The sequence below is a fragment of the Rhodnius prolixus genome, unplaced genomic scaffold (genome assembly GCF_049639745.1).
Source record: "Rhodnius prolixus isolate KJV_2025 unplaced genomic scaffold, Rpr scaffold_6, whole genome shotgun sequence".
Taxonomy (NCBI): Eukaryota; Metazoa; Arthropoda; class Insecta; order Hemiptera; family Reduviidae; genus Rhodnius; species Rhodnius prolixus.
The window spans coordinates 8,476,758-8,490,008 of NW_027411634.1; the positions used below are offsets into that span (position 1 = coordinate 8,476,758).

The 13,251-nt window shown below is 32.4% G+C and overlaps 1 protein-coding gene and 1 long non-coding RNA gene across 5 annotated transcripts in view; one reads left to right on the forward strand and one right to left on the reverse strand.

Annotated features, from left to right (window-relative positions):
- edl (ETS-domain lacking) overlaps positions 1-13,251 on the forward strand; it is a 30,711-nt gene that overhangs the window by 13,504 nt on the left and 3,956 nt on the right. Inside the window, exon 1 of one of the 3 annotated variants that reach the window (XM_074142193.1) lies at positions 6,944-7,083. The exons of 1 other annotated variant lie outside the window; for it this stretch is intronic. The gene's annotated coding sequence lies outside the window, so the exon portion shown is untranslated. Of the gene's footprint in view, positions 1-6,943; positions 7,084-10,381; positions 10,693-13,251 lie in introns of those variants that run through there. One more of the 3 variants, XM_074142194.1, reaches the window with a different exon arrangement.
- LOC141461283 (uncharacterized) lies at positions 1,827-10,352 on the reverse strand. Of its 2 annotated transcripts, none has more exons than XR_012462718.1 (6): positions 10,267-10,352; positions 9,883-10,189; positions 6,892-7,253; positions 6,056-6,245; positions 4,876-5,055; positions 1,827-2,104 (listed from the first exon to the last, which is right to left on the reverse strand). It is a non-coding gene; the product is annotated as an uncharacterized lncRNA (long non-coding RNA). The 2 variants fall into 2 exon arrangements; XR_012462717.1 differs by having other exon boundaries at positions 6,856-7,253.

Here is a 13,251-nt window from a genome sequence, read left to right on the forward strand (position 1 = left end):
TTCATTTTCAAAACTCTTAATTTTGATAAAAAAAAGGAGTCCCTTTAGGCAGCCACATATTCCTTCTTTAAAGGTTCTGCCATTGTCGGGAGCAGTACTGGATGGAAGGTCTCCTTTCAAAAGACTCTCAGCTGGTCCTTCTCATTATGTTTGATGCATTCTCTGGTATGAATACTGCTCTCTTGAGGTAGTACTCGTATTTTCTCCTTAAGTGGAAGTCAAAAGTCACACTGAGCCATGTTACGAGGGGAGAAAGCAGTAGATAATGCTGAGATTAGCTAGGAAACACAGTGACAAATCTATAAGAACTGGTAAGGTTCGTTTTATTGTAATGGAACAGCAACATCAAAGTCGTGCGACGAATCTTTTTTGAGTCCTACGACATAGTTTATCATGTGACAGAACGATATGACACAATCATCACCACTGCAAGACTACCAATAGGTTCTGTGCCATTTTCGTGACTCTATGAGATCTCAAATGGCCACACCTATGAGCAACTGTACATTCGAAAATGTCTCTAAAAGATTTTCTGTTTAATATTGCATGCTGTGCTGCTTATATTTTACTATTTTTCCCAAGAAAATGTTGTGAGGGGGATTGTCAGGAAAGTGAAATAGTATTTCTTTAAAGTGCCACGTCAGAACAAGGTACTAATAGTGCGGCCAAAATTTCAAATTCGAAAAAAAGTTGGGCAGACCCAAAAGCGTTTTATTTTAGAAAATAGCTTTTAGAAATTCATATTTTATTTTTATTTTCTTGCGTAAAATACCCAATTTAATCAATACACTAATTTTGGGCGTTACTATAGTATAAATTGATATCTTGATCAATAAATTCTCAAATCTTAGTCACATTAAACTTATCTTTAAAAAAAATAAAAAAATTAGAATGGGATTTGCGTGGTTTAAAACCTGTTTAGACATGTTTTATTAATTCGCAGCGTTCATTTTTATTATTTTTTGTCGCTTTTATTTGATTTTTTTTTTACTTTATTGTGTTATGGCAGTAACTCTGTATACTTTATTGTGTAAACAAATGTAGGCATTGTGAGTAGATAATATTTGTTCATGGCAACTGCAGTTTCCATTTTTTTTGTAGCGTAAGCAGGTTTTAATTTAAAGAAACTAAAGTTTAGTAGAATTTAATTTAAACATTTTAGTTTCGTTATCTTATTTTTTTTTTGTAATTAAATTGCCATCGAAAATTAAAATTGGAATAAAAAGAGTCTTGAAGGTACATAAATGATTAAATCGGAGAATTCCTTCGCGTAATTCTTTTCAGTAACATTTTGATGCTGTATTTATTGCAGTTTGCGGTCGCAATCTATCGTCCGCTTTAAGTATCCATGTTTTTTTTTTTATATCTTTTACTAAGATAAAAACATTTTAAAGCGTTTCTAAAGTCGACATATCCAAGAGAGAACAGAAATATTACTCGCAAAATTGTAATAAAAATAGAGGGTAAAGGGAAATATAGTGTTCTTTCTACAAGGGGAGAAAAAATATACAAGTTATAATGCTCCAAAATAACTTCCACGTATGGAAGAAATGAGCCATGACCAAACGAATGCTGGGTGTTCAAATAAAGACATGGAAAGAATATGTGTAGCGGTAACTTAGTACTTGCGGTATAAATAGAACCTAATGCATGTTCGTACAAGTACTAATGTAATTTCTTTTTTTTTTTTTATTAATAAAACATTTCTCAGCTGTGGCGTGCCCTCATTCTTGGTATTACAAAAACGTAAACAAATATTTGTATTTTTTTTTCTTCACATAGAAGTTTCCCAATTAGGCCGGCTTTTTGTCTCTCAGACTGTATGTATAAATGTATTATATTACTATCTTATTTCTTTGTATATAAAATAACTACTTAACGGTACCTTGTGCTACATGGATTTAAATCTAACCTCTTATTCTCTCTCACGGTCTTACAAAACGGGACAATGTTATTTTATTATTATTATTATTTTATTTTTAAACCTTCATGTTACAGGGAATATAAAGCCAGAAAAGTTGGATTTTCTTTTTTTGGAAAGCTAGCTGTAATTACGTTAAAGGCGGTATTTTACAAACAGAAACTAGTCATCTATTTCTTTGCTCTGAAAATTATAAGATTTTGTAATAGGTTATAGTTGAAGTATTGTGCTTCTTTTTATAGTAATAATGTTAACTTTATGAATTACATTCATAATATAGAAAATAAGCCATGACTAAATTTGTATGCCTTGAGTAATTTGAGCTTAAAAAATAAAGAAGTTTTAAAGAAATTCTCTGAAAACATTTGTTCCTAAGTGGTTGAAAGCGCGCATTATGGCGGAATATCGCCTTTAAAAGGGGTTCTGTCAAATTTTTGCTCCCTAGAACTGTATTCTACAAAATGTTTTCTCTCTTTCCTAGATGGTTAGATTGAATTGGTACTTGGGATGAGCCTGTTCTCATGCTGCAGCAAATGGCTGCCTCAATTCCCCTAAGAACCACTAGTAGGTGTAACCTTCCTTTTTTTTTTTTTCAAAGAGTCAGCATTATTACCTTATAGTGTTTTTGTATGATTTCCTCTGGTTTCAACTCGGTTTTTCTTGCAACAGGTCATTTTAGAACGGTATAGATGATTATACTGGACAATCCAATCTATTGTAATTCAGTCTTTGTTCTTTAAGATCATTAAGAGATTGGTATTCAGTGCTGCATTTTGGCAGATTCTTTTCATTGAAAAGATGCTACTTATTGGCAGAACTTTGATAAGAAACACGCATCCTCTTTCAAATCAAATTGGAAAGTTAAATTTTATATTCTTTCAAGGGTAGAATGTTATTCAAAAAATTTTGTAATAGATAACTGAATAGTTAAATAGTGTTATCTCAAAAGGCTGCAGATTTATTTAGTTTTGTGAAGCAATTTCCTTGACGAATGTTGGCCACTAAGTAACAGATCTGGAGTTAAATGATTCGCCATATTTTTAAGGGCCTACTTTCATTGCCTACTTATTATGAAAAAAAAGTCCAATTTATATTTAGTTTTAGTTTAGTTTTAAATGGAATTTTCAGCTCATGTATCTAAACTAATCCTTTGTCTTGCTTCTTCATTGCTTTAAAACGTTTCAACAAAATGAATTTCTTAAATTTTCTCCTTGAGAGATATTTTCCCAGCAAGCTGAAAGATTAGTTTGGTGCAGCTGTACCAGAGAGAGGTCAGATGTATCCGGCGGACTGGAAGACCAGATGTCACCCCCTTCTGAACGTCACACCACCTGTCTTGCACCTGGGGCACGAGCTCAAACCGACTTGCATTGTATATAAAGCTGCTGGGGCTACATTGTATTGTAAATGAATTGGGTTTCTATTTTTAAGTTTATACAAATCGCCACAAAATAAGCAGAAATATAGTCTTTCACGGCCTAATGCCATGCTTTGCTAGTTTCTTTGTCCTTCGCTTTTTTGTTGTCCTTTTTCCGCCCTTTTCTCCGTCTGCTTATGTCTCTTTTATTAGGTTTCGGACCTTTAAATAAAGAAAAATAACACCTTATCTGACATTTCCTGATTGGTCAGCCATTTAGGAAATTCTATTTTATTTTTGTAGTACAAAATACAGAAACATTTCCTGTTAATTCATCTCTCAAATATCAATTCACCAATTTTACTCGTATTTGAAATTCATGCTTTTATTATCGGATTATTGGGCGGGCCTTGGACCACTCCAAAGATCTCCTATATCGACGCATTGTTCAATCTTCCCGTTCTTAAGAGAGGTCATGAATTTTCGCACCAGTCTTAGTTGAGGTATTTATCTTCTTTGACAGCTGAGAGGAGTTCTTTGACACCTCACAGCAATCTGGCGAAAACAATGCATCCAAACAAGATACGAGAAGCAGTTTCTTCTACCTCTTTTTGCAGCTGAGATCTCGGGTTAAATTTTAGCAATCTGAACAAGGAGTCCAGCCGCCAGATAAATCTGGTTACAACCTAATTTTTTGGGTTTTTGTAAGTTCTTATTATTATTATTTTTATTTTTTACTGAATCGGGCGCAATACTTATTCCATGCTTTTACTCTACCTGGATTTGTTGTTCTCTTTCTCTAAAGCCATGTTTAAGATTCGTTCGCACAGTGCCCTTGGTAATACCAAACTGCTCAGCTAGTTCGTAACTTTGATACCAGAATGATCTGTCAGGTCCTCATTTAAGGACCATCGTATTGCTCCGAAATAGATGCTCAGGGAATTCCTATACTCCTCAACTAAAGAAATAATAATATGATGTTCTTATAAGCTTTTCTCTGGATACATTTCCATAGCGAATCGTTCTGTGATTTTGTCCTGCGGTATTGTATGTAAGGTGTAGTTTCGCATTTCGAGCCTGTCTGAAGTTAACTTAAATGCAGAAAATTGAAGGTAGTTCATTTTTGTTATTTGGTTTAGGCGCCATCGTGTGACTATTTTAAACAGGTGCCACTTTTAAGAATCAATTATTCAGTATTTTTTCCCCCTAAAACGGGTGACATTAAACTTGGCATATTCATTGCATAGTTGTAGATCTAGTAGGTTTTATTTCCTTATATTGCTCAGGAAACTCATTTAAGGGCAGCCAGGAAGTGGAAGGAGATAAGACTTCCTTTCCTCTTTATTACTTTCACGTCATGTAATGTCTTATCTGTCCAGTATTGATGAGCATTGCTACAAAATTAAGGTTAAAAGAAATAAGGCACTGTTTTTTTTTTTTTTGTAACTGCGGATGTGTTTGGTTTTATGGTTTCCTGCAAACTTACCCTTCTAAATTTGTAAATGTAAACCCTATTTCTTTTTTGTGGATAAACTGTTTAATTACTTGGAATTCCTTTCTTTCTATTACCAAAGAAAACCTACTTCTCGTTACTTACAGCCAGTTTTCAGACAATGACAGCGGATATCTTAGTATTCTTTCCCACGTGGGCACGCCCCTAACATTTCCTTCTTGCCGTTATACATCACCACCTGTTCATCCTGGCCACTTCAACATTTCGGCTTCCTTCATCTATCCTTTCTTCCTCTGGTACTGTTCATTACCATTGTCTGCAACACTGCATTATCATTTTTATAAATATACAACTATCATTTTAATTGGTAATTATTTATGCTGAGTAATTTTTTAAGTAGATAATTAACTCAAGCTGTGAATAAATTGAACTGGCATACGATAGCTCTTAACTGTAGAACCGTAAATTATCCGTAAAGGGGGTATAAAGAAAACCTGTACTTGTGTCTTTTATTCAGATAGTTTCTTTAAGTAATTAATTTTCTTTAAAGTAGTCTTATAATTAAGTTGATGCATTGTTTTTTACCATACATGTGATTATAGTGATGCCGAAGACATCTCTTAAAATAATTAAAAAGTATAAAAATAAATTGTACCATGTGGCACTCGAGAAATTTCAAACTTTCAACTCTCCTCAAATGCCTCCAAAAATTAATTTATCTAGGAGCTAGGGAATGATTAGACTAGGGCTTTGACGTTGTTTAGATTCTATTTTTCTAGAAAAAAATCATTTAAAAGGTGATTTCTGGAAACATAACCATCATACAGCCTCCTATATTAGCTCAGAGAACTAAATAAAGAATGAAGCGCAGTGTATATTCAATTTCAAAGCTAGAGTAGACACTGTATACAATACCAGAGTATTGAATGAATTATTTGAACGCAATAAGAAGTCTAATGCGGGTTAACTCATTTTAATCGATACATTATCTAATTTTACATGTTTAAATTACCAAATGTGTGCAACTATATGCATGTTTGTTTGCCTAATGGTGTATACTATAGTCACCTATTTCCACCAAATTAGGCACATACATTCTTTAGGCAAAAATTTTAAAATATTGTAGGAATAATAATACAAAAGATTTTTGTTTATCATTATATTGGCTACCATTTTAATTTTAACGGTTAGCTTGCACCTTAGAATGGCTTTTACAATATTAAGTGGTACCAGGTGCTCGCAAAAAAAGGGCTATTTATTTAAGTAGTATACAAGTAGTGCTTAAATATTATTAATTTGTTACTTTTATATTGATTTTGTTTACTTATTTCTGTTTCAACATCTACGATCTAACGTTCCAATAATCTTCTCAGCAAAATACCAGATTTCATAGTGTTTTCGATATACAGATTACTGTACTCCTAAACTAAGGTTATCCAATTCAAGCGAGTGATACATGCTTCTTAAAATAAGTATTTTTATTTTATTGCTTCATTCCTCTTGTCCTCAAATTACTGTAACAAATATAGCGAAGTAATTATATAATATTGTTTATTTATTATATAAAACAATGCAATAAATAAATATTAAAGAATTAGATTACGCCATTAAATTGAAACTCATCCTTGTACCAGAAAATGCCAGATAATAAAAGGGATGTGAACACAATAAAATTAAGTGTCCTTCCCTTTTTATTATTTAGTATCATAAAAGTGACGCGTATTTCGTATAAATATATATTTTTATCGCAACAGATTTAGTCACAAATATGTTAGATTTTTCTTTTTTCTTTTTTTCTTTATCTGAACAGAAAATTATTGCAATCAGTTTGGCCTTAGTTTTATTTATTTATTTTTTTTTTTTTAACAAAAAGCAGTTATTAGCACGCCTTTAAAAAAGTTTGGAAGGTCATTTCGTTAATTGGGAATATTTATTGTTACATTTTCTGTGCCTCCTAAATAGTTAGGGTTTTTGAAAGTAGCTTTTACTTTGTTTTTACTCTCTTAAAATAATGGATATTATTAAAATTGGATGTAATGACATGAAAAAAATGTAACATCTGATTAAACTATTGCAGATTTTAATAAAGATTAGCTACAAAGAAAAAAAACTTTGTTTGGTCACCTGTCTGACTGTTTCAAAACAGAAATAGTGTTGTACCTAAATTCTCTTGGCATCATTAGAGCAGTCTTTTTCTGTGTGAAGATGATAAAGCCGAGAAGGGTATTTAAATTAAATGTAATATGCAAATAAGGAGCTTATTCCAAGCCAGCAACTTAATCCAACCCGGAATCTCCGTGTACAGTTTTGTAAGCAAACACCGAGGTTGGGATGCCTGCTACAGGATACTGGGTAACTAAAGATATTTATAAATTTTGAAAACTATTAGCTCTGTAGGTGTTGTGCTAGAATCAGGATCCGAGTGGCATCTGGTTCGTACCCTTTGATTTTCGCTCCTTAGGAACCTCTTACCTCTTATGGTCTGGCTGAACACTAGTAACCTCAAATTTGAAGCGCCGTTACTAAAAAAAAAAAAATATATGTGTTTAAAGGAAAAAATATAGAATGAAATACAATTTAAAAAACACCTTCACCTTGCTTCAAGCAAAGGATATAAAGTGATGAAATTTTACTAAAGGCATTTTGGGTGGTGATTATGTAACGCGGTCGATAACTCAGCACGTGCCAGTCGCCTACACAAATCGGGTCTAGAGTCCATATGGCCCATTCAGACTGTCGTACATGTGTAATCAATGAATGCAGCGATAAGAGATAATACTTTTATCTTAAAGTAAGTAAAACTAAAAACTTTACATAATATGTTTTGTCCATATTTAATTTCACTGCTTAGATAGATATGCGCGTAGCTGACATTATGATGATAATGCAATGGCGAATGAACACCTTTACTGCTTGCTTGTACTAATTTCCGCGTGTAAATCTCAGAGAAAGGTGTTATTATTAATAATGTTGGTAGTTATTAACAAGAATAGTAAGAAAACATATTATAACAGCTTTAACTAAGTGTTAACGGGAAGTAGACCATTGACTGGCTGTGATGGAAGAGAAGTAAGTTGGTACAATGTTCTCAAGGGGAACGCCAGTTATCTTCTGCCCCTTCTCACTGAAGTAATTGGCCAGTGGTTCAACGCTAATTTGTTATCCATTCTCATTGAGCGAAACGCCTGCGTTTTAAGTCTTCCGTAGCGCCACCATTGAAACAACCTTCTTCATAACAACGTAGACCCGGGCTCTAATCCTTTTAATTTTTTTAGATTGCTTAATTTGAATAAATAAACTAATCTAAATAATTATAAGTAATTGGCCAAACTGTAATAAAAGAGCATTATAATTTCTAATTGTTATTTTTTAAGTTAAGTAGTTCTAATTAGACTCACTTATTTGAAAATTGTTGTTTAAATTCATAATATTCTTTAAGATGGAGTATTTATTGCATTCATACATATTTTAGAAATACAGATTTCATGTCTGATTTTATCCAAAAGCTTACTTGCCAAGCGGGTCTTTTTTCGGGCGCAATGGACGTCAAAATTAAGTTAGGATTCAAAAAATCCAAAATCAGCAAAATAATATTCAATAACCTGTCTCTTACTATTGACTTAAGAAGTGTTTATTTCGCAAATGAAGATTCCCTCATACATTTAGTAAATCTCAAAAATAGATATTCTGCAATTATATATTACTAAGAAAAAGAAGTATAAAAAATGGCATAGAATAAATTATAAAGATATAATATAGGTAGTTACCCGCATTGACGTCACTGAAATTTACTAAATGGTTCTAACGTAAACAGATTTATGAAAATTTCTTTTAAAATTAGTAATTTGCCTTTAAAATTAGTCTTCCTTCTACTTCTTTTTACACCATTCATTTGTATTTATATTTAGAATAATAAATGAATAGTTATTCTGAAAAGTTGAATCCTGTTTTGTGTCTGGGTGCTACTGAAAACTGTTTGAATGATTCAACGAAATTATCCCTAATTTTACTAGTTGTTTTGGCCAGAATTGACAGACGTTTAGCGTACTATAATAGTGGTAATTACAGGCCTTGATTTTCATCAATAAAATGGTCGTATCTTTCCAGAATGGAGTGTGACCTTAGCTCAAAAAAAGTTTGAAGACTTAAGCGATTGGTGGCATGCAAGATACTGATAGTGAATTCAATTCTCTGTTTTAACCAATAAGTTTAATTAGTATGATGCTGCTATTCTCTTTCTGAATGTCATAACGCCAAATATTTTTTCTTAAACTTGTTTTATTCGCTACGAATTTAAATCTTTTTTGGTTTTATTTTTTAAAATTCAAAATAGAAATAGAGGCTGCAGTACCCAGTGCAGCACACTATCCTTGAGCTGATCATTATAATTCCTCCAGTTAGTACTTTTAATTTTAATAACTTACACTTCAGGTAAAAATGCAACATTTTAAAATAATGTTGCAGCCAAAACGGATGAAAATTATAAAAAATAAGACTTTCGTGTCAAGAAGTCTCTTTGTGTGATGCGCTCTTTTGTAGTAGATACAATGAATGAATACTGCTGCGTTGTAATAGAGCCAGCAATGGATTTAGTGTAAAATAAAAACTTTTTACGAGCGATGAACTGATCACATACACGCATTAAAAAAATGCATACCTGACCACTCCGGTAGTTTTATTTTGTAAACAAATGATTACAGTCGTTGTAAGAACTGGCCTGACTAGAAATTTCTCCGTTACGTTTGTAGCAACGTGAGTTCACTTTCTTGTAAAAGTTTTTATTTTATTTTATTAGCAGTCCAGTACTGGTGGCTGGAGGGGAGGAAGAATCTATGAGCACACCTTCATTCTGGTATTGCGCCGCAGTTTTTAGCGTTATCTTAATTGGTTTGTTCAATCTCTTCCTTTTTTTTTTTATCTTAAAGTAGAGCGGAAACTATCGACTGAGAAGGAATGGATGGATTTACTCAATACCGAATGATGGTCAAGGATAAGTGGTTAGACTCAACATTTTCAATTTTTCGTATCGGAAATTTGATGATAGTTTAAATTATAATTGCAAAACATTTAGGTTACTTTAGAATTTTAAATTTCGTTTAAAAATGTCTGTAATTAGACATTTTTTAAAAGTTAAATCAATATGCTACTTACGTTTTAACTTAATCATTTATTTTAGAAATCTTGAAAAACATGTCTTTCCTTATTTGCCAGAAGTTTTTGCTTGGATGAATGTCGACATCTCTGGCTTTGATTGCTTGGAAAGTAGAGATGATTCAAGTAATACTCTGATATTATTAGAATCATGGACTTTGAAGTCTCAGTCTCATATATTGGGCAGACTTCTTAGTATTTGGAGAAAAGAATGAACTATCATGAGAGTGTGAGAAAGACATGAATACCAGAAAGAAAAGTACTGCCTTATCTTTCCGCGCAACAACTCTCAATATTACTCACTACCCTAGAAATAAAAATAATTAATCCAATTAACTGTAGGACAGAAATAAATAATTTAATAAAAAAGTATTACTACGTAACCAAAAAACTAATTGAAGAAGATAGCCGCCGTTAAGATCACCTGTTTTCTAGCTACGATAGGTTATAATAACCTCCTCAAGCGTTCATTCGTCTCTCCTATAGCACTCCTCCGTATCTTATCAGAAACGACTGGAAAATAGAGAAAACTACATATTCAAGACCATACTGTTGTCAGGGATTTAAAACTCCAATTTCATAAGATGTTACATTAAAATATTGATTATGAAATAAAATCCACTTAAAACCGAAAAGTTCTGTTGTGGCTCTCAAAATATCAGTGTTAGTACGTAGAATTTAGACGTCTGTAAAGTGTTGAATGTGAAAGTTGAATAGCTATGGAAGTGTTAATGAGTTGGAGGTGGCCTGTAGTTTCTACTATAGCCAGCCAAATAGTTACATACTTCAAATATCTTTGCAGGCATCAAGGTAGGCATTAGGAAACTCTCTATTGTTAGTAACATTTAAATATAATTTGAAATTCAAATTGTAAAGGAAATTTACAAGTTTAAAACTTTGAGATGAAGTAAGAGAAAAAAGTCACGTGAGATTTTTCTTTTGAGAAATTCTCTTTATCTTCAATTTTTATCTTGGTCTTTCTTTTGTGTTTCATATTTTGTTTATTTTAATGAAAAACTCACTTTCCTGTTTGATGTTGCAAAATTTCCTTTTACAATAACAACTGTTAGTAAAATTCTCAGGTTTAGTTGATTGTAATGGTCTAGAAAGATTTAACGATTCAAAGAAAGCTGATTAAATATTTAACAACTCTATCCTAAATAAAATCAATTAACAATTACAAATAGTTCGGTAGATGGGTTTCTTTTTAATGTGAGTCGTAAGTGAATTTCCTGTTGCATACTTCCTCTTCTAAATAAAGACCCACACACGACTCCATCAAAGAAAACAAACAATACAAACACTTCTAAAAACAAGCAAGCGAAGGGATACGGCACATGATGACGCAACTTTGTGAGAAAGAAATAACAATCCCTATTTACCTGGATGGAAGCCAGATGTTGATGAAAGCTGAAAGGAAGCAACCCCTCCTATCGCGCCTTAGGGTATGCTCTGTATAGTATCAAACCATTCATTAACTTAGGGTTGGAACAGCCGACCGGCAGTTTCTTAAGGATCTAACTTCGGCTTCCTGTCCCCATGCACAACTGTGGCCTCCACGTTCGTGTTATCGAATTAGGGGTCAAAATACCAAGGGGGAATTGTCTAGTTCCGATAAAGTCTTTCCGTTAGCGGATCTCCATTCCTAAACTGTTAAATCCTTTGCCCATATTCCTATTTTTTTTTGTAAACAGTAAGTGTATGCAAGTTCTTTCCTCGTCAACATCATCTACTTCCTGCGTTTGAGCATTAATCATTTAATCAAGACTGCGGAATCGTGATACTCATTACGATTGCCAGATTGAGAATTCATAATAAATCAATTTAACTTAATAAAATAAAAGATAAAGTTAACTTAATATTTTGGGAAAAAATTTACCTTGAAATTTCACTTTACTGTGACCTAAATTTTGTCATCAGAAATCAAATTTTTGGCAAAAGCTATTCAAGGTTTACTAAATAAGAAAAATGTTTAGTGCGAAAAGCTAATATGAAAACAAGCGTATTTTTAAATAAAAATTTAAACGTCTACTCTTTATCGGAACTGTCTCCATCGATTTGTTTTAAACATTTTTAAATAAAAGTTTGAAGTCCTATCACTTTTATTTGAATTTTTTCCCGAAATAGTCAAATATGTCAATTAATTGTAAATCATTGAAAAAGAAAATGTCGTATGAGTCTCCAACCTAGAAGTTTTTATGTTCCCTTTCATTTCATTACATTAACTTTATTCTTGAAATTCGACTGGAACTCATCTCAAGCTCTGTGAAAATGGTTTTCTTTTAATATATAATAGTAAGTATAAATCACTGTAATCAGAGACAGTTTTCTGCATGAACAGGGTTCATTAAATTTGGAAAACTTATGATAAACAAGAGGATAGTAAGGTTTTCATAGAGATGGCCGAATGCCCTAAGAACTATCTGCCATTTCTGAACTTGGTTGTTATACGAACAGAAAATACTTTACATGAACCAGCAATTGCGACTTTTATATTGTTGCTAGCAGTCCAAGGATATGTGTGGGCTGACGACTACATCCTCCAAAACATCCTGTGACCTGGAATATGATTTCCTTTGTCCAATGGTCAAGTGTGCTAGAAGTAACTAAAAGTTGCTGCTGATAGTGTTAAACTTGAACTTCATCAGTCCTGGCATTGATATTGAACAGAAGCTTGAAGATCCATTGTTTATCCGGCCTCTAATAACTCTAAAACAGCTAAAATAAAGTATTTTTCATGCGTCAAAACAAAAAGAAAGTAATTGTTTTACCATAATTGCAAGCAAAGATTAAAAACAATTAATAACTAAAAAAATAGATAAATTAAATTTAAGATTAATCACTAAATTGAAATAAAAAAAGCGGGATACGACCGCCAAACAGGTTTTTATCTACAAATATTATCTTGACATTGTAGTTATTCTGTATTTTTATAGCTGGCCTTATTGGGAGGCTACAACCAACCATACAGATAACGAGCAAACAAGACATAACTGTACTGTCTTTTATCTTTCTAAAAAATTAATATATAAAAAAAATAGTAACACTATACATAAAAAGAAAGGAACTAGGTTCAATTCTAAATCACAATATCTATCTTGGAACATAAAGTATTTGTAAAAGAGGAATTTGGTGATCGGGAAGATTTCTTTATTTGAAATTCTCAAAACTAGAATGTATATTTTGAGGTTCCCTGTCTCATAGGTGGTGTGTTCTGCATATTTCAGAATTGTTTTATGTTATACATTTTTTTTAAGTACCTCCATACGATGTGGCTAATTCAGCTAAAAGACACTCGAAGTGTCGCCATTTTCATAAATTGATTTTTTGAGTTTTTTAGGTGTTTAACAAATTTTAGCAGACAGCTTT